General features: G+C 42.7%; 1 protein-coding gene across 2 annotated transcripts in view; it reads left to right on the top strand.

The window, feature by feature from the left end:
- The first annotated feature begins 1,902 nt into the window (after positions 1 to 1,902).
- LOC126284952 (alpha-tocopherol transfer protein-like) overlaps positions 1,903 to 23,007 on the top strand; it is a 126,895-nt gene continuing 105,790 nt past the window's right edge. The window contains exon 1 of one of the 2 annotated variants that reach the window (XM_049984227.1): positions 1,903 to 2,104. The gene's annotated coding sequence lies outside the window, so the exon portion shown is untranslated. The remainder of the gene's footprint in view (positions 2,105 to 23,007) is intronic. The other variant, XM_049984226.1, reaches the window with a different exon arrangement.

The raw sequence follows: 23,007 nt of genomic DNA, 5'->3' as shown, positions 1-23,007 counted from the left end.
AGTTTTTTCGTTTGACGCTTATTTGGTGAGATATTTGGTCCGGTGACGATCAGTGGATCACCCTGTATATTCAAATTCCTCATCCAAAACTATTTCTTAGAACGTTATAAATAGGGTTCCTCATAATAGTATGTATCCATGTCTCAACGTCTACAAGGTCAGTTCTTCCAGCAACACATTGACTCCCCCCCTGCAAGTCAAACGCATATGCAGTAGTTCGTTATGCCCTTTACTGTATAAATACAATATCAATTGTTAGTTCTATTTGGTACGGGCCCCGTACATTTCAGCAGTATTAAAGGATCGGTGAAACACGAATATTTCATTGACAATCTCTTTCGTACAATGATTTCATTTTCCTAGTATTATACCAATGGACAGGATTCTGCTCTGGATTTACCGACGACTAAATCTATGCGATCGTTTCATTCATGCCCATACAAACTGTTACTCCCATGTACCTGCATGATTTCGCCGACTGATTTTATCGCAGGATGCTACACTTTCTTTCTTTTTGTGACGTGCACAGTTTTACATTTCTGAACATTTATGGCTAGTTTCCAGTCTTGGTACCACTTTGTAACCATAGCAGGATCCGACTGAATGCTTATGCAGCTTTTTGGACATAGTATTTCATTAGAGAAAATCAAGTAATTTACGGAAAGTCTGAGGTTACTATTAATATTGTGTGGAGGGCCATTAGTACACTAAATGAACAGTAAGGATCAGAAAACACTTCTCTGGGCCTTCTAAATATACATCTACATTTATACTCCGCAAGCCACGCAACGGTGTGTGGCGGAGGGCATTTTACGTGCCGCTGTCATTACCTACCTTTCCTGTTCCAGTCGCGTATGGTTCGCGGGAAGAACGACTGCCGGTAAGCCTCCGTGTTCGCTTGAATCTCTCTAATTTTACATTCGTGATCTCCTAGGGACATATAAGTAGGGGGGTGCAAAAACGCACCCTCTCGAAACCTGGACAGCAAGCTACACAGCGATGCAGAGCGCCTCTCTTGCAGAGTGTGCCACTTGAGTTTGCTAAACATCTCCGTAACGCCATCACGCTTACCACATAACCCTGTGACGAAAAAGGCCGTTCTTCTTTTGATCTTTTCAATCTTTTCTGTCAATCCGACCTGGTACGGATCCCACACTGATGAGCAATACTCAAGTATAGGTCGAACGAGTGTTTTGTAAGCCACCTCCTTTGTTGATGGACTACATTTTCTAAGGACTCTCCCAATGAATCCCAACCTGGCACCCGCCTTACCGACAATTATTTTTATATGATCATTCCACTTCAAATCGTTCCGCAATCATACTCCCAGATATTTTACAGATGTAACTGCTACCAGTGTTTGCTCCGCTATCATATAATCAAACAATAAATGATTCGTCTGTCTATGTATTCGCAATACATTACATTTGTCTATGTTAAGGGTCAGTTGCCACTCTCTGCACAAAGTGCCTATCCGCTGCAGATCTTCCTGCATTTCACTGCAGTTTTCTGATGCTGCAACTTGCGGAGTAAAGATGTAGATTTAGATGTTGCTGATGTAAATATTCTACTGTTACTGGACACTGATGAGTAGTTTATGCCAGCCAATTTCAAGACATTGGGGATCAAAGCTATCGTCAGATTCAGTATTTCCTCTTCAGCTCACATGTCTAGCTGAACCAGTGCGCCGTCCCTGTCGACGTACTCTTATTCCTTGTTGCACACGTCATCTACTGGGTAGGCACCAGGCACCGGAAGCAGAGTGAGGCCCCTGAGGCCCTGTACGCAGCCGAGCCCGTCAGCAGACTCCTGCCCCGGATGGGTAAACCCGGGAGGGCAGCGTCTCCAGCAGACCGAGGAGCGGCAGACCAGCAAGGCCAGGGTTCCGTACTCTCCACTCCCCACTCCTCCCACGTCGTGCCGGCGGAGAAAGCTGCCAGGTAGGAACGAGAGCCGGGGGGAGGAGGGAGGGGGAGAGCGTCTCAGCCATCAAGGCCCGCACAGAGCGTCTTCCGAGCAGTCCCAGCCCGGCAGTCCAGCGCGTTGCTGCACTCACGCCCTCAGCACCAGTCCAAGGCACGACGAGCACACCAACACCTCAAAGGTACGTGTTTCCATCAGCGTCAAGGCCAGTACGCGCCCAGCCACTCAGGTAACATCTCAAGTACACGAAAATCCGATATGAATCTCAGAGATCCACCACACTGTCTTACAACGCCCTACGTTTCAAACACAAACTCACCTTCAGGCACTATACCTCAACGTACTTTAACAGAAGGTAAGGCAAGACCTGTGACTGAAGGACGGTGAGCTATGACAGATTCATCTGCGGAAGCCACAGATCACGGACGACCATTGTGTTTCGTGATCTATGGACAGAAAAAGGCGTTTAAGACATAACAGTAATTGAGACTCTTGCTGGATTTGTGAATGGGCTCAGGAATCTAAATCTACATGTATTCTCTACAAGCTACTGTGGAATACCTGGCGCACGGTACTTCGTGGCAATGTTATCGATAATGTGGCCTATTCTATTCTTTCGTTACACGACTGCGTATATATCTCTGTAGATGCCGTAAGCTCTCGTATCTTGTTCCTATGATCTCTAGACCAGGTGTGCGACGGTCGCACAATTTTCTTCGAAAAGTAGATGTCTAGATTCAAACTATAATTTATTCATATTGAATGGAAATGGTTACGGTCAGTAAAAGTATTATAAATTTTCTGAAATAATTTTTACTGCATCCGTCACTATTTACTAATATTTATTAGCAAGCAGCGTTTCTGCAGCATGCTGCCATCATCGGGTGCATTACAGTTACATAATGCATTAGATTAACCTGAGATGTGATGAGAATTGTTCGCTGACTGTGCCAGCGAGGTTATGTATCGTAATTTAACCCTGTGCAGACATATACCTTTATCTTAGTGTTAACTTACGAACAGTTGCATGTTTAAAACATTTCATTAATATCTTTACTTAGTGTACAGGATTTAGTGAGAACTATACGTTGTCTTTCTCCTAAGGATTTTTATTTAAGTTCGCCAAGCATTTCTGTTACACTTCCGTGCGAGTCATACAGGACTGCCACAATGAAAGGAGCGCGTCCGTCAATTCGTCCGATTTCTGTTGTCATGCCAACTTGATAATGACTCGAAGCACTTGTACAACACTTCACAGCGAGTTGCAGTAGTGTCTTGTACGGTACTTCCTTTACAGCGCCTCCTCTTCCCAGAGCCTTTCCAACAAATGTAAATCTTGTGTGTCCCTTCCCTAATACTACTTTTCTGCGATCGTCCCATTTCATTCCGCCTCTTAATATTAGCACAGAAAACTTATATGATGAGATGTGCTCAAGACAGTCTTCATTTATCTCGTACTTGGATTCCATCAGGCTGTTTCTCTTTGTTATAGACCTTACCTTACACAAAGTACTTGCTCTGTGGGTCTTACTTCCTTATGTTGGCAGATGCCACCGATCAAGGTGGTTCACTTGTTGTGATAGGGGAGTTCGAATTCCTGCCCGGATATTCTGACTCAGTTTTCCAGTGGTTACCCCAAATCACTGCGGGCAATTCCTAGGATGGCACCTACTGTAACATGGAACAAAACTCCAGTTACAAAAATTTCTGAGGTTGTTCAGCGATATTTTATGAGTTTTTTATTATAAGGGTCTCGTGGCCTCCGGTGCTCGTTACAGTGTAGTTACGTCTTGTTTGCTTTCTTACCACTACTGCTTTTGTACCTGTATTGCAGTGAAAGTATCTGCACAAAAGTGCTAATTTCGGATCAAATACGTATCATCCACTGACGAAACTTGGTGCCGACAGCAGTAATGGCCACTTTACCCTTCTCCTTCAAGCTTACAGTCGGTATTGCTCGGTTCTGTCTCGGAGTTGTCTTCCTGCGAGTGTTAGTTGTACGCTGACAGTGAAACACTGCAGCATGGTGATGTTTTCTGATGACGATTTGGCCGATTGGCACCTCTGTGGGTTAACTGAATGCAGTGGACATCTGGCACAGTGACTCTACGCTGAGCTGCCGCCGCATCAACAGCAACAACATCGCAGTGGTTTAGCACCTGATGGTTGTTGCGTTACTGTGTTTTTCACAATTGTTAAGAATTTATCGTAGAAACAATAATAACTGGGACAACGTTATTAGCCATCTAAATGTTTAATCAACACGCGTGTGAAGGCGTGTGTAGACATGTTGAAATAATACAAACAAAAGAAAACGTTTTCACCTATTAATTGTCAGGTCAACTGGAGCATTAGAGCGCATTTGAACCACTAATTTCCTCCTTTCCAAATCACTTAATGTATAAAATATTGATGTAAAATGTGTGCGACTGAATTCTGCCACACAATACACAGTGTGCTCATTGTTGCAAATATGGACCTTGAAAAACATTATAATTACATTCATACCTTAAAGGAACTATTTTTCCGTCCTAGGTTACCTGTGCAAAGCCTTTCGATCTCTTGTAAAAAAAATATTTTCTTTAAAGAAACTTTTCTTCAAAAACCTAAATATGAAGTATTCATGTTATACAAAAATATTTAATCTATATTTCGTGGTGGACCGGCTTTCGACTTTCTAGGCCATCCTTAGACAACTTAAAGCGGGTTCACAACGAACTATGGAATAAATATTATTGTGGATCGTCAGATGTGTTTTTTTTCTTCAGTTTTTAATATGTCTACGTTCCTTCAAGTACCGACGGAATATTCCGAAAATGTTAATCTTTTGTTTACACGTGTATCAAAATGTTTCAAATGTCTCTGAGCACTATGGGACTTAACATCTGAGGTCATCAGTCCCCTAGACGTAGAACTACTTAAACCTAACTAACCTAAGGACGTCACACACATCCATGCCCGAGGCTGGATTCGAACCTGCGACCGTAGCAACAGCCGCGGTTCCGGACTGAAGCCTCTAGAATCGCTCGGCCACAAGGGCCGGCCACACGTGTATCAGCAAGAGGTATATAGGTTTGAAGATGACATTGTTCCTGCTAATTGAAAAGTTTCCGGAATGACTTAATGAGACGCGGAAAAAAGTGTTTTGAGCGTTCAACTGTGGCACTTCGTGTTTGAGGATTGCTAATTCAGTAGCTGACAACCTGGTCTATCAATTAAGAGACTAGGTCAACCGATAATTTAAGTTTTTCTTAGCTGGTTCTTCATAGAAGTACATTGTTTTTCTAAATCACTTCTGCTATTATAATCCATCCCATGTTCACCATACGATCTAGGTAATTGATAGTAGAGATTGTATGGTCTAATTCGAGATAATCGCAGACGGAGCGCAAACTCAGAGAGACGAACAGGGTTGACGAAATTGGCCGATGTCTTGTTAAAACAATGATCCCAGGTTTAGCCAGAGATGGTTTATGGAAATCATGGGATACCAAAATCTGCGTGTCTGTTCGGACCGCACATGAATCGAGTATTTTAAGTGTAACGACCTGACTCTTATGCCACTATAGTATCTGTCCTTTCTTCTTTTCTACTAATCTCTTAAAATGTTCTTGTAAATATAGTAGAGTCTCTTCCATTTGTACAATCTCTTTTCACTCATTCAGCTACGTCTTTATTCTGCTCTGTGTGTAGGTATATCATGTCAACTGCTTGCGTCTCTATTGGTGGATACCTTAACACTGGTTGGGATCATGCAGCAGTCTGACTTACGATACATAGGCAGCCATTAATACCCTCGGATTCCAGCAAGTCTGATTGGTACTGATAGGCAGTGCATTTGTATGACAGGAGTGATGAACACACGCTTTAATGAATGCGCAAAATGACATAGGTCAAATTTCAGTACCTGAATTCAATTCTGGCTCTTATTTTTTCCTTGTTACCTATAGATCGAGAGGGCTTTACCAACGTGAATGCTATAGGTCCTGCTGCATGTCACTCGGTAACATCCAAGACATTTGGTCTTCGGCTCATTATGCGACGTTCAGTTGTCTGTAGCGTCAGAACAGGCGTACAACTACTAGAATTGCCGAGAATGCTAAATGTAGGTCGTGGCCTTCTTTAATGGACGTGATGAAGTAAATCAAGGAGAATCTTAGGCGCGGTGGACTGGCTCATGTCTGAACCCAGTCCCTTGTGATTACTAATCCATTGTAATAACGAGTAATTCACAGCAGATCTTTTTCTAACCTTTAGGCAGTGATTGTTTCTGGAAATACATGGTGTTTCGTAGTTCCCATTACAGGCTTGTAGGTGTCTTGTAGGTGTTGTAGAGGGGACTTAGTAGATAAAGTTCTGATAAGGAACCCACATCAGGAAAGGTAGCGTTTGGATCTAATGTAATTTTCGACAACGGATCAATTTCACGTCTTCCGCTTCGAGGTACGCTAACAGCAGAGACAAAAAAAATCTGACCTGAGTGCTCTACAGGAGGCCGTAGCATGGGCAAAGTTTGGAGTACACATCTTCCACGTGACAAAGGATGTCCCCTTCAAATCAAGAGTACGGCGCGTCCATGGAGCACCACGGTGAACCCTCCTAGTTGCGAATGTACCACTTCCTAACAGCCGTTGTTGTAGTCGGAAGAAAATAGCGAGTGATGCGTGCGTACGGTAAGGCTGGAGATTTGTAAGTGATACGACCATCAAACTGATTTTATATCCAAATTGTACATTTCCAGACAGAGTTACTTATCAGTCTTTACCTACTACACTTCTCTCCAGTACTAAGTTGGTGACCTCTTGATGTCTCAGAATGTGTCCCGTCAGCCGATCCCGTTTTCCAGTCAGGATGTGCTACAAATTTCTTTTCTCCTCGATTCTATTCAGTACCTGCTTATTAGTTACTCTTCTACTCACCTAATCTTCAGCATTCGTCTTAGCACCACATTTCAAAAACTTGTATTCTATTCTTGTTTAATCTGTTTATTATCCACGTTTCACTTCCATGTATAACTACACTCCATGCAAACACTTTCAGAAAAGACTTCGTAACAATTAAATCAATATTCGACGTTAACAAATTTCTTTTCTTCACAATCGCTTTTCTTGTCAGTCTGCATTATATGTATCCTCTCTACTACGGCCATTATCAGTTATGCTGCTGCCGAAATAACAAACTTAATCTACTACTTTAAGTGTGTCATTTACTAATCCAATTCCCTGACCATCGCCACATTTAATTCGACTACATTTTATTATCCTCGTTTTGCTTTTGTTGATGTCCATCTTACATCCTCCTTTCCGTTTGATGTATCACCTGGTTTGTTAAGAGTTGGGTTAGCAATGACCTATACGCGAAGTTAATGCCCAACCTACCTCGAAAACAATTAATTACGATTCACCTCTACCATGACATGGAAGTAATTTAAAATCCCTTCATTTGTTTCTAAACATTCTAAGTGATATTGTAGCAAATATCTGAAAAAATGTTACTTGTACAACTACAGGGAGCTCCACTTATGCCAGTACATTGAACGTTATTAATGATAGGAAACAGTTATCTGGGGTCTTTACATCGAATTCAGCTGGAAACAGTCATAGCAATAAAATATTGTGATCTTTTCATAAAACAAGATCACTATGTTTTCGTGACACCCTTCTGTATATGTAATATGTTTCATTTTCCACGAACAATAACTATTAAATGTGTCACTCACCACGCAAAGCCTCACATTTAGAGCGCACATTTCGCGATATCATTCACAGCTTTCTAGTTACGCGGTCGCTTGATGACAACTTGTGAAACGGCTCGCCAGTGGGAGACTTGAATGCGAGAGTGCGAAAGGAGCACTTTCACCGCGCACTGCTTTGGTAACCGAACACACCGGCACCGGCGATTATTTGCTAACACAGATATCGTGACGCGGACCCAGTACCTCGTCCTGCAAAACACTAGCGTAGACACAATTAGCTAATTTTACTGAGATTTTTGTGAGTTAGGGAAACTGCGGTGCGCCTGACTATCAAAAATCTGTATCTAATGATCCCACCGTCAACTGGACTAAAACCTCAATCATCCTCCTTTCCGATCAAGAAAAACCAAATATTTACTATTGCATTTGTGGATTAAGATCCCGCAGGCGATAAAATTGGGGGGGGGAATGCCCATTCATGAACAGTGTGACTGCAAGTCTTTCTGTGTGCCCTCTTCCTAGTTGTTTTGTGCACTGGGCTGGTTCAGAATAGTCCGTGTTTTGCTGTTGTTGTTAATGTGTGTGATCAGGGTGACGACGACAAGGATGAAGGGAAGTTACCAGTCACTATTATTATTAAGCTTAGTACCTGCAATACTCCTTGGTGCTTGTTATTGGGACACTGATATGCAGTCAGCATTTGAAATCCTATATTACTTTGTGGCCCAATATTCCTCTCAAGTTAATCAAAGACGTGGAAAAAGTTGATATATTCTTAACTTAAGGATTCACAGTTTGTGTATATTGTTTGAAGAACATCATGTTCTGCTTGCAGCAATGTATCTTTATTAAATACTATTCAAATTTTAACAATGTCCAAACAATATACGATCGTATCGAGAGGATGTAATGGAAGGAACATGAAACAATTTGAAAATTGACCTCAAAAATATTATAAAACATTGATAAATGACTATATCTATACAAGACCCCTTGTGTCATTATTTATTGTTATTTTGGCTGGATCGGTATATGGCCACATGCCCATCTCCAGAGATCTTATAGAAGATACACTGTAACATATATAAAATACTGTATGCTATGAAACGTATTCACAGTTTTGCGTTAAGTAGTCCGGTATTTACTGATTTCTTATTGTGATCTCAAAGAAATTTTGTAGGCTTTTCTTTTTTGAAGTTTAATTTTCACCAAACTTTCAGCACCTCTTCGTGCTACAGACATTACCAGTGTCTTTGACGACAAAATGCATCACTGGTAATTCAAAGCAAACCCAATACCGGTCAGCAACGCCAGAATACTATAGTGAACTGGCGGATGACCTGCAGAGGATTGGTGAACGGCGCAGTCTCTGGCGGCTACGTAACTTACGGCGCATCCATAGTAGAAGAAATCAATTACCGTACAAGTACACTACTGATGACAAATTATTGGAAACATTATCTACCATAAAATATCCAGGCGTAACCATCCGGAGCGACCTTAAGAGAAAAAAGCCCATAAAACAATCAGTGGGAAAAGCAGATGCCACACAGGGTCATAGGAAGATTCTTAAGGAAATATAATTCTTTCACGGAAGCAGTGGCTTTCTAAACACTTGTTTTGCTGATTGTTGAGTGTTGCCCTTCAGTCTGGGACATTTACCAAGTTGGATTAATAGCAGACATAGACAAGACCCCACAATGTGCGGCACGTTTCATCACGGGATAGTAGAGTCGGCGAGGGAACGTTACAATGTTTAGCAAACTCCAATGGGAAGCGCTGTAAGAGGCGTTATGTACCACATAGATTTTTACTATTAAAATTCCTAAATAGCAGGTTGAGAAGGAATCAGATAACACATTACTTCACCTACATACGTCTCGCGAAATGACCACTGTGAGAAAATTCGAGAAAGTAGAGCGTATAGGGAGATTGATCAACAATCGTTCTTCCCAAGCGCTATCTGCCTACGGAACAGGGAAGGGGCGATAAGGTAACGGTACCAGAGCTACCGTACCCCACACACCGTCAAATGTCTTGCGGAGGAGAAATACAGATGTGGAAGTAGTACTGAACTCCACTTTTTCTGACCAAGAGTACACTATGTCACCTACTGCGCACATTGTTGATTCTTTCCAACCGAAAGAGCTCCACCTCATTGCCTCTGCTGGCTATCAAACATGAGACTGCAAGTTACTTATTACAGCGGCTAGAAAGCTGTTGACGTTAGTCCAGTTTATTTTTTTATGCATTTTCCTCTCTCTGTTCCAGGCGAAATCTGAGAGACTATTGTGTAAAAACACACGGTTAATGTCGATTCATTGCTCTCCAATTTGCTGACGGGGAGATATAAGGTGTTTACGTAATAGGTTGGACGTTGTACGGCAAATAAGAGCAATTTTTTGTACGTAATGATCACGCATGTAAATTCTGGAGTTAAATTTTTTCCTTCGCTGAGGAAGTAGTTTAAACGTAGGGTTTACGAGCTCCCTTCCTTGACTATTGACAGCAGCTACTGGTGAATGCTGGACGCAAGCAAGGCACAATGTACTTGCAGACAGTATCAGATACGCTCAGATGCAAACCCAAAGGTCACACGACGCCTTTGCTGTTCGATAGTTGCTTGATGGCGAAGGTCGTCTCCCGCACGGGATCTTGGCACTTACTACTGTGTTATCGATATTTTAGCGGAAGTATGGAACGAGGAGAAATAGATCTTAGCGTTCTATTGACATCAAGGAGACAGTGCTGTATACGATGCATATAGTGTTTAGGATAAACTAAGGGAGGGGTAGTAGATTTACGGAGACTGAGTCGACGAGGGAGAGATTGCTGCGGAATTGTCGAAGAGCCATCCTGGCTTCCGTACGGTTATTTGAGTGAAGCTAAATCAGAACGGCCAAACGAACGCTCGATATCTTCTTGTCATGAACTCCAGTTCACTGTGGTGCTTCGATTTTCACAGTTCTAAGACGGAAATTCTAGAAGTAAGCTAAACGTTGTTGCGGAGGGCCAAGTAACTTCTATTGAACGCTGCACTACATTTCAAAATGACACACAGATATAATAATACTTTTCAACATAGTAGACAAGCTACTGTAAACTACGATCAGAACGTTTTACCAGTCGTTCACTTCCTCGACTACAGAAAACCGCTTCTTGATTAGAGAGCATCGGAAAATCTCTTTCCACCGGAATTTCTTCCTCGACTGCCTGGATATCTCCGTCTCTGGTCGATGTCCATGGCCTTCACTCACGTCTGTGCAGCCTTGGTCAAATTGTTGGCACTATCTCTTTAAAGCTGGATGCGACATTGGATTTGGTTCATGTACTGCCATAATTTCACGGTTAATGTTTATGTAATCGGCGCTTTTGCCCACGTGAGTAGTACTGTACCGGGTACTTTAACTTACGAGTAAATTTCCGGTAGCTGAACCATTTCAATCGCACAGTGTTATTTACTTGCTATCCGTGCCACTGCGAAACTGTCTCTGCAGAAATCACAGAACAGGCACTCTCTTCTGACAACGTGCCAGTCTTGTTGTGCAATGGTCTTAGCGTGGGAAGAAGGCTTTACGTATAAACATAGACCAGTTCGCCGCCTTAGCTTGTCTCACACTAACTATTGACACATCTATTGACACTTGGTTTAAATCTTCATGGAGTCCAACCCTCCAACGCTTCTAAGGGTCTTCCTGGCAGTCTCTTTCCTGTAGGCGGGAAATCCAGAAGCTTCCGAGGCCATCTGTGATCCACCATCCGGGCCATATGGCCGATACTGCAGTGCTTCTGTTGTTAAGAAGAACGATGCAATGTTCCTTCGGACATGCTTGCATCGTTCTTCTTAACAACAGAGGCACTGCAGTATCGTATTTATCCGCCGATATCAGACATCGACTTTCAATTAAAATGTCCTCCCCTGCAAGGGAATTATATAACGTGTGTGCGAGTACAGAGTGTGACGCAGGAACGACCACATATGGAAGTTTGCGTCTGGCCGTGTACCCAAAGCGGCAAAGGCGACAGCTAGCGTTAAGCGGAAATCCGGGTTGGAGTCCCGATTCGGCACTGATTTTCGTTGTTGTCATTCCCTTATAAGGCTGACGGTTTTTTATATTCGCAACTGCGAATACATTTCATGGGTGAATGGAGCGGAGCGCGGTACATTCCTTTATCTGCAAGCTGTCCTCTCCAGCAAGGAAGACAGATGATGATACACGTCTGTGAAGTCACTAGTTTACCTTGAATTCATAGCTAGAGGTAGTACTATTAGCCCAGTGGACCGCACGCATCTACAAGTTTCCTCCTCCAGCTGTATTCTGCCCATTGCTGCTATCCGCCATCCGTTCACATCTGTTGACACTTGGTTAAAATCTTCATGGAGTCCATCCCTCCAACGCTTCTTGGGCCTCCCTGGCGGTCTTTTACATGTAGGTGTGAAATCCAGGAGCTTCCAAGGCCATCGCTGATCCTCCATCCGGACCACATGGCCCATTGCATTCGTTTGGCTTTGACAGTTCCTGCTATGTTGGGCTGCTGATATAGTTCCTCAAGCTCTTGGTTGTATCTGATCCTCCATTCCCCTGTATCTGCATCCAGAACCGGACCGAAGATCTTCCGAAGCACTTTTCTCTTAAAAACAAGGAGCTTATGGAAGTCCTGTTTCAGGATATTCCATGTCTCACAGCCATATAGAACAACAGGCTGGGTCAGGGTTTTGTACAGCCGAATCTTGAACTGTCTGGAGAGATATCTGGACCGAAGCACTTGTGCTAGGCTGTGGTAAAATCGGTTTCCTGCTTGTATTCTGGCATTGATCTCTGCTTCACATGACGAATTCCCAGTGAAAAGTGGGCCTAGGTATTTGAATTCTTGCACTCTCTTGTAGGACTGGTCCCCAACCTGCAGTGATTGTAGTTGATCAGCAGTCTGACAATGACCACGCGTCATAACGTGGTACTCTGTCTTGGCTTCGTTTATGTTTAGCCCAAATTTGCTGGCAGCCTTCTTTAGTGCTTTGGTCATTTGCTTCAACTCCTCTTCCGACATAGAGTATGCATAGGCTAAATATGCCAGTCTCTTTCCTTCCATAGCTAGAGGTACCAACTAGAATGCCTGTTGTATCTCAGCAGGTCAAACAGCGATCTCAAACGTCCCGGTTACCGCTCAGTGCTTCAATACGTTGTCTGTCGACTAACGGTCCCCAAGCAGGGCAGTTTTTTGTGCGCTGCTGATGAGTGGCTGTTAAACATCGTAGCAAGTCGCCTCCAATAACGTCTGCCACGTTCGTGTGTTGAGATGTGTCGGCTTTTCAATAGTATTTTTGCCTTCATGACAGAGAAATGGAAAGCAGGTAGAAAGGAAAAGTAGTCCATTTCAGATAGTGGGATTTTGAAGAGAACAGATGAACAAGAAACAATCAAGAAAATGAAAAATTAGTACGTCTCAAATTGCTTTATCGATACAGTAATCACCGAATCGACCGTGTGTTTGTTACTTGAACAATGAATAAATAGCTACCACTGCTGTAAATTGCGGCTAAGGAGTAATTAATTCTTCCAAACCTCTCAGGTAACGCCCAGTGGCGACAGAAATATCAGTGTTGCCTGACTACCGACTACATCATTTGTCTTCTGCCGTTCGATTGGAGAATAGGATTTTAAGATATATAGACAGACACATCTTGAGGGATTCTGAACTTTACGATAAACGAAATTATATCTCGTGATTTTAAAACCATCAAGGGTTTTCCAGTGGCGTCGCATTCTTGATTTTAGTCTTGATATGAGCAGCAATTAGTGAATATTGTGCTCAAAATGCTCTTCAACTCTCGTACAGACTCTAATCCATAGCCGGCCTTGTGGCCGAGCTGTTCTAGGCGCTTCGGTCTGGAACCGCGAGACCGGTACCGTCGCAGGTACGAATCCTGCCTCGGGCATGCATGTGTGTGATGTCCTTAGGTTAGTTAGGTTTAAGTAGTTCTAATTTTGAACCTTTTTTTCTTTAATCCAGAACACACACGCTTCGGAAGATCAAGATCGGTGTTTTGTTTAAAAAAAAAGGCAGGAATAAAAGGATGGCGTCTGTCTGCAAAAATATAGTGGTAAAAACCCTTCAATAAACTCCGAAAATGTAAAAATTAAGTAACAAACCGCTTGTAATAGTGTGATGTAGAATTATTTGAACTGTAAAACATTTATCAACAAATTGGTTGGTTTGAGCATCACAATGGTTTACTGTAGCTGGTCTTATAGGTAAAGCTATACACAGAAGAAACGGGAACACAATCTCATTCGTTATCAGTACAATTAAGCCTCAAGATCAAATCAGAATACGATTTGCTAGGTACTGATATTAATGTAACTAACTACATTACGAACAAATTCACAGACACAGTGTATTTAGGATTTGGTGTAGATTCTCCAACATGCTCTACGCCGTCCAGCGTAAATCAATGACAATGAATAAAAAACAAACTTCAAGGCACGAAATAATCAATAATGTCTTAAGAGAAAAGGACTCCACGTCAATAGTGCACGCGTCTGTACATTACGTCATTTTAAAAAGCCGGTCAAACTGCTGGAGGAAGCTGGCGCATCCCATGTTTGCTGTAAAGTACGACCCTCTTTCACTTCACTGTTCAGTAAGGAGTTTTAGTCGTATGGACGCTGAGAGTTCGTGGACTTCGTTTTTCTTTGTGTGTAGTTGGTACAATATTTTTTAACTTAAATTTGCTTGACTGCTTGGCTGGAAGTAGGAAGTACCTTTAAAAGTTATCTTGAATCACATTTTAGTGATACGTATGAATATTCTTATTAATAATACGGCGTCTTTAGTCTGTGAGATGTCTCCTCTGTTCAAAATTTGGCTTTTTAGTGTCAGGTAAACCCATCATGCTCTGACTTGAAGTAATTACGCCCTATTATGAAGTTATAACCATGAAGTAAATTACTGAACAACATCTGACGCTGGCAAGAAAAAGGAAGTTAATCGAGCGGAACGCACATTGATGGCTAGACGTAAAAATAGCAGGCATTGTGTCAGATAAGTTGAACTGAACTGAACCCAAAGACAATTCATAATACGCTAACGGTAGTAAGTACGTTATAGCAATCCAACCTCTAGCTGCTCACACTGCCATGGGAATGTAGACACAATACTATGACAGTCAAACGTGTAAAACTGAACAAATACACTTCTGTAAAATCACGTTAGCGTCTCTTCGAGCATCATCGGCGTCAAAACCTACAATATTACCGAAGAAATTCATGTAAAGAACTGGGAACGTAGTGCCTAAAGTAGAGGTTGCTATATGAGATGCGAAATATTAGACGAAATTCCCTAAGTGCATCAGATTGTAAGAGAGAAAGGTTGCCTCTCACTACACGTAATCATGTAATAGTGGCAGAGTGAAGAGTGCGCCAACTTTTACGTACATAAATATCAAGCAAACGATCAGGGTAGTGGAAATCAGAAAAAAATTATTTAGCTTCCACACTGTACAATTAATGAAACAGGAAAAAGGAAATGAACAGAAAACACATGACATCAGAACAGCACAAAGTCATGTGGTACGTAAATCAAGTATGCAAACATCACGTGAGTCCAGTTCTATACACAACACAAAATATTTAATAAGCTAAACTGACTACAAACGTGACTGACTTGGTCGAACGAAATTTCGGATCAAATGACTGAATTTGCATTCTGTACCAGTCTTCGTTTGAAACTGCACGTGGAATCTGTCTCCATTCGTGGCGTTCATAGCAACTCTACCTGGTAAATCAGTGAAAATCTCATCGTGAAATAAACATTTAAAACGGCAGGTCTCGCCATTGTTAACATTATATGACCGACTTATCCCAAATTATATCCTAGTTTTTCTCGCTCGGCGGGGAACGATACGTTTGACTCACATGGAACCGGAACTGAACACGTGACTTAACGTAAGCTTGCAAGACTATACAATTTAACCAAACCGTTTGCAGTCAATGACTAACTCGGGAAGTAAAATAATTGTGTAATTGATTACCGAAAGTGGGTATTTAACAGACAACTTTCATGTCAAAATATTTTACTTCCATGTTTTTATCCAAAGCGTTTAGAAGCTGAAACTGCATTTTCGAAGACTGAATATACGTTTCTGGGCGTTACATCTGTTTCATATATCAGCTCACCTAATGAGAATGTGTAGTTTCATGGTTGGACGATGACGATAAACACAACCAGCCGTAACGGAAAAATGTCAATGTTGCTCTTAAAAATGAAACTGTAGCTCCTGAATGTGTTGGACTAAAATAATAAAACAGAGTGTACAACTAAGTGTCTGGTTGAGGGCTCGTCGAACCACCTTCCACTCTCAAACCGCGCTCGGAAAAAGCGAACAGCTGTATCTTCAAATGGCTCTGAGCACTGTGGGACTTAACTTCTGAGGTCATCAGTCCCCTAGAACTTAGAACTACTTAAACCTAACTAACCTAAGGACATAACACACAGTCATGCCCGAAGCAGGATTCGAACCTGCGACCGTAGTGGTCGCGCGGTTCCAGACTGCAGCGCCTAGAACCGCTCAGCCACCCCGGCCGGCAGCTGTATCTTCGCGTGCGGGATCTGATTTCCCTTATTTCATTATTATGATAGTTCCTCCTTATGTAGGTAGGCGTCAGAAAAATATTTTCACATTAGAAGGAGAAAGTTGGCAATTGAAATTTCGTTAGAAGATCCCGCCGCAACGAGAAACGGTTTTGTTTTAATGATGCCCACGCCAAATCCTTTGTCATGTCCGTGATACTCTCTTCCATATTCCTCAGTAATATAAAACGTGCTGCCCTTTTTTTTTAACTTTCTCGATGTACTGCGTTAATCCTATCTAGTAAGTACCCCACACCATGCAGCAGAGGACGGACAAGCGTAGTGTAGGAAGTCTCTTTAGTAGATCTCTTGCATCTTCTAAATGTTCGGCCAATAAAACACAGTCTTCGGTTTGCATTACCCACAAAATTTTATATGCGTTCTTTGCAATTTAAGTTGGTCATAATTGTAATTCCTAGGTTTTTAGTTGAATTTACAGCCTTTAGATTTGATTGATTTATCGCGTAACCGAAGTCTATCGGTTCCTTTTAGTACGCATGTCGATAACCTCTTACTTTTCATTATATAGGGTCAATTGCCAACTTTCACACCACAAAAATACCATTTTTAAATCGATTTACAATTTATTTTAATCTTGTGATGACTTAACGGCTGTTCGATTGTCTCCTAAATCGTTTATATGGATAAGGAACAGCAGGAGGTCTATAACACTACCTTGGGGAACGCCAGAACTCATTCATGTTTTAGTCGATGACTTCCCGTCAATTAATGCGAACTGTGACCTCTCTGACAGAAAATCACAAACCAGTACATAACCGAGATGTATTCCATAAGCACCCAATTTGACTACAGCCCGCTTGTGAGGTACTGTGTCGATATCATTTTGGAAATCTAGAAATAAGGAATCAATTTTAAATCCCTTATCGATAGCACTCAACATTTCGCGTGTGTAACAAGCTAGTTGTTTTTCAGAAGAACGATGTTTTCTAAATCCGTGTTGACAGTGTCAATAGGCCGTTCTCTTCGACGTAATTCATAATGTTCGAACACTATAAATGTTCCAAAATCCTGCTGCAAATCGACGTTCATGATATGGGACTGTAATTTAGTGGATTACTGCTGTTGCCTTTCTTGAATATTGGTGTGACCTTTGCAACTTTCCAGTCTTTGGGTACGCATCTTTCGTCGAGCGAGAGGCTGTATGTAATTGTTAAGTATGGATCTATTGCAGCAGCATACTCGGACAGGAACCTAACTGTTATACAGTCTTGACCGGCAGGCTGGCCTTTAGTAAGTGATTCAAGTTGCTTACCTACTCGGAAGATATCTACCACATTGGCAGCTGTTCTTGATTCGAATTCTGGAATACTTACTTCGTCTTCTTTGATGAAGGATTTTCGGAAGGCTGAGTTTAATAAATCTGCTCTAGCAGCACTGTCATCGATAGTATGTCCATTGCTATCACACAGAGACGACGAACTGTTTCGGTTTGAAACTGCTAGTGGCAATTATTAATAAATTGATTTACATGTGTCATAGATTTACTAGTTGGTAGGTTTTCCGAAAATACCTAGTCGTTACTCTTATAGAACAATTGAATACACTTTGATCACTTTAGGCTTTCTCAAGATGCTACCAACCACGTCAGTACGAATGGGACGCCCCTGACCGCTCACTTCTTTCTCGGCTCCTGGCGACAGAGCCTGACTTACATTGTCGAACATCGCAAGCATAATCTCACATTATCTTGCGAAAACTGCAGTTGTCACCCGTTTGGCAACACATCCTATATAGATCAAAACGCTATGCTCGTATCTTTTTACTTCTTCATGACAGACTGCTGTACATTTTCATGACATAAAATAAGTCAGCATACTACAGCTTATCATTTGAGTGAGAGAAGAAGCCACTGATAACGTTGCTTTTACTGCAGCATCTGTTGCTACCAAGAATAAAGTGGAGCTGAAAGGCACTGGCTCTTTCACTGCTGTGGATGGAACATGTGTTTTCGTTGGAGGAGTACTAAGTTTTAGTACTAACAAAGCCGATACCTTTTTCACATAGAAGCGGTTGGTTGACTGTTGCCATTATACGGTATGGTAGTGTTAGTTGCTTTCCTAACGTGTAGGTCCACTGGCTGCTGAGTCAATGGTCCTGAGGTCGACTCCTCGAACAGTCTGAGGTACATAGAATTGGTCCATGCCGAAAGGGATTCTGACACAATTTTGGAGCGTTCTACCCCATTTCATCACCCACTTCCTCACACTGTGCTGTCTATTGAATATCAACAACGCTCGCTAGATCCACGGGGTCATAGCAACAGGCCGGCTCCAGGGAAATCCCAGCCACAAACACAACTAGTTGTAATAACTGATTAGCAGCACTGTTTACCAAGGCTGAACACGACTCTTCTTCCGGGATCGTTCGTGTCACGGCAGACAAACAGGTGCAGCAAAAAAACAAATGAATGTTAATGTGACTCTGAGCCAGGATTCGAGGCTTTCGGTTTGACGCTGGCATGGCTGATTGTATATCACTGTCGATGCTTGTTTGTACAAGAATCTCGTCATGTAAATCGAGCCATTCTGAATGGACCTCATCCCACCTGAACAAATTCCGAGTAAAATAAAAGAAGTATAATTATCTTTTAAGGCCTCATAAATTAAAAAAAAGTTTGTCATTACAGTTATCAGCATGCTTAATATTATTTCGTAATAGCAGTTAAACTATTAAACAGTGCTACTCGTCAGCTGCTACTAGCAGTTTTTGTTTGCGGCTGGGATTTTCCCGGAGCCGGCCTGTGGAGCTGACGGGTCAGCGCTGGAGGGCCGAGAGGCTCCAGCCCCGGAGCACCGGCCACCGGTCACCTCGTGCCCTGGAACGCGGCCAGGGGCGGCACTGCGTTGCGTCATCCACTGGAGAAAGCGGCTGCTTCTCTTCCTGGCTTGCGCAACATCGCGTCGCCTAGGATCGTTGCGCGGCCAGGCGCTTTGTACGCGGCGACAATCACGGCCGGACCGCAACGCACTCGACGTAATCACGACTGTTCCCTAGTAGTTTTGTGACAAACTTCTCCCTCACTTCCATGTCAACCATTTGCATCACTCTTCACTGTCGTCCTTCTGTCTCGCTCCGTCCTGACACATCTTCTCCAAACACTTTCCTTTTTGTTTTATTCCAACTATACACATCAAAAACAGTTTCCATCACCTCGGTTGCTAGAGTTCCGAAAGCTGTACAGAAAATTCTAAAAGCAATCAACATAAACATCACTTCCGCCCTTGCTCACGAAAACCACACATTGCGTGTTGTACCACCATACAGCGAGAACTGGTGGTCCAGATTGCTGTAGACAACGGTAACTCTAAAGCCCAGCAGCACGTCCTCTTGCACTGATGCATGCCTTTATTCGTCGTGGTATACTATCCACAAGTTCACCAAGACACTCTTGGTCCAGACTGTCCCAGTCTTCGACGGCGATTGGGCGTAGATCCCTCAGAGTGATTGTTGGGTCACGTCGTTCATAAACAGCCCTTTTCAATCAATCCCAGGCGTGTTCGATACGGTTCATGTCTGGAGGACATGCTGGCCACTCCAGTCGAGCGATGTCATTATCCTGAAGGGAGTCATTTGCAAGATGTGCACGTGGGGGTGCGAGTTGTCGTCCATGAAGACGAATGCCTCACTAATACACTGTCGATATGGCTGTACTATCGGTCGGAGGATGGCATTCACGTATCGCACAGCCGTTACGGCGCCTTCCATGACCACCAGCGGTGTAAGTGGGCCTCACACGATGCCACCCCAAAACAGCAGGGAACCTCCAACTTGCTGCACTCGCTGGGCAGTGTGCCTAAGGCATTCAGCCTGACCGGGTCACCTCCAAACATTTCTCCGACGATAGTCTCCTTGAACGCTTATTCGACACTCCTCGGTGAAGAGATCGTAATGCCAATCCTGAGAGGTCCATTCGGCGTGTTGTTGGGTCCATCTGTACAACACTGCTTGGTGTCGTGGTTGCAAAGAAGGACTTCGCCATGGACGTCGGGGATGAAGTTTCGCATCATGCAGCCTATTGCGCACAATTTGAGTCGTAACACGACGTTCTGTGGCTGCACGAAAAGCATTATTCAACATGGTGGTGTTGCTGTCTGGGTTCCTCCGAGCCATAATCCGTAGATAGCGGTCATCCACTGCAGTAGTAGCCCTTGGGCGGCCCGAGCCTGGCATGTCATCGACAGTTCATGCCTCTCTCTGTATCTCCTCCATGTCCAAACAACATCGCTTCGGTTCACTCCGAGACGCCTTATTAAGAGCCCTTCCTGGCACAAAGTAACAATGCGGACACGATCGAACAATGGTATTGACCATCTAGGCATGGGTGAACTACAGACAACACGAGCCGTGTACCTCCTTCCTCGTGGAATGACTGGAACTGATCGGCTGCAGAAGGCGCTGCTCTTGCATGGTTGTTTACATCTTTGGGCGGGTTTAGTGACATCTCTGAACAGTCAAAGGGACTGCACCTGTGATACAATATGTACAGTCAACGCCTATCTTCAGGTGGTCTGGGAACCGGGGTGATGCAAAACTTTTTTTGATGTGTGTATAATCTGTACATCTGCCCACAGACTAGGTCGCTATCACACTTTGATATCGTGACGCACGATCTGCTTGCAGCCGTTACGAAAATTATCTGTAGGAGGAATTTTCACCTCTAGTGGCAGTGCTGTCGAGTTTGAGATGAAGTGGTCGAGAGAACTGAGACTCATATGGAATAAGGATCAGAGCGTCCAGTTTTAAATTTAACGTTATCCCCCAAAATCAACAAAGATCTGATTCCTCTGAAAAGACTGAAGTCGATTCCCGTCCCATCCGTGTGCAATTCTAGCTTGTACCTCGACCCTAATGGCGCTGTATCCGACTGATGTTAAATCCTAATCTTTCTTTTCCCGTCGTCATACTCTGAGTCTTTCAACTTATTTCACGTAACTCCACATCTCACCATACCCTGCATACTGTTCTTCTTCTCTGAATGTTTTTCTACTACAAACATCATCTGCAGTTTGTTTTTGGCTCCTGAACCGAAATCACTAACGCATGTTAGAGGGTGTAGTTGGTTCGAATACTGCTTGTGAGAGAATTTTCGTCTCTAAAATTTTGTCCTTAAGGGAACAACGATGATGGCGTACTTTTTCTGACCACCGGCCTGTATACAATGTCTAGGATTAAATTCCACACGTCTCTATAATTTCCCACGGAGAGAAGACGCGTAACATTCTTCCTTCGATGACTGCATTATGGTCAGACATCGCTTGATGGTAATCAAGGTCTATAGGCCATGGGCCATCATCATGGCCTACTGCACTCCAAATGTGTAACATCAGAAAATTTTTTATTCCTACCACGAGTTTTGACGTCTAGAAATTAATTTTCAAGCGAAAAAAATAATAACTTATTCTTCTGTTTTACTCTGCTTCTTGTTTTTCTATCCTCCAGTCACTTGAGAAAATTTTGTCTCTCACCGAACTAAATCATTTAATTTATTCTATTCCAACTTGCTGGATTCAAAATGCTAATGTCTTGATTATGGTACCTACAGCTTCACTGCTTGAAATGTTTTGTTATTTATTTCTTTCTTATGGCAGATGCTGTGAAATGTAACGATTACATTCGATTTTGAGATTCTTCTGTGTTGTTTACTTTCTGTCACTGTCACTTGTGCAGCTTCACTGTGACATCTTTTTCCTTTTACTTGTAATACTTCTTCCACAATTCAAACAAGAAACTATGCCCAAGTATTTAGCAGCATACCGTTACCTAATGCTTCTGAAATGCGCTTTCTAAGATCTGTGGTTTACGTTCCTTCTCCTGTACCCCCTCAGCAGGCACCCAGGAAAAAGTCAAATCACACGAAGTCGTGCATCGTAATTTCTGAATAATGAATAACAATTAATTAGTACAATAACTATTCAAGTTTTAGTATTAACTGGGTTGTGGTGACCACTGAAAACTCCCCTCCCGTATTTGAACCCCCATACAAGCTTCTCAGTTTGTCGCGATTCCGTAGAAAGTGGTGTAGGTGACGTACACTATTATGGTCAATTCTTCCCACCGGAAATTCCGGCAATAAGATTATATTTCCCCGGGTTACCTTAGTGAATCGGCGCGTAGGGGTTAGTTGTACCTGTACTCTGTCAACATCTTACAGATGATGTCCACAAAAGAAGATCTGGTAGCGCAGCGAATTCTTCAGAAGAGAGCGAAAAGGTGACCTGTGATTGTGATTAGTGGTTTGGGTATCTATTTTCTATGAAATAAGTTCCGGGATGCCATTACAATGCGTTCATTTGTGAACATCATAAAACAATAACAGTTTAGTATCGTGAAATGTTTAGAAGTTCCGAGAGCGTGGTAATGCCGAATATTATATATTAACATCATCTGAATACATTCTGTCACCTACTCTCACAAACGAAAAGGCTCAGAGTACGTCCTACCGCGGACTGGCGAGCATGACACGCAGCCGAAACATTTTGCTCAGATCGTAATTCTTCGTAGTCTTTCGTACCTCTTCGGTAAGTTAACAGTATTCATTTGTTTAATGAATTTATGGGTGTACGGAATAGCATTATTATTATAGTGTAGCCCGGAGACCTGTAGCCTCCTCCTAGTACCAGTTATGTCAAAAGAAGACTTAAATAATTAGTAATTAATAAAATGAACTTGACGTTTCGCGACAGAACATTACTGGTTTCCCTAGATCTTTTCTGTCGAGTAGAATCCATTCGCATGGC

Source organism: Schistocerca gregaria, chromosome 8, assembly GCF_023897955.1.
Source record: "Schistocerca gregaria isolate iqSchGreg1 chromosome 8, iqSchGreg1.2, whole genome shotgun sequence".
Taxonomy (NCBI): Eukaryota; Metazoa; Arthropoda; class Insecta; order Orthoptera; family Acrididae; genus Schistocerca; species Schistocerca gregaria.
This window is presented reverse-complemented; position numbering and strand designations above follow the sequence as displayed.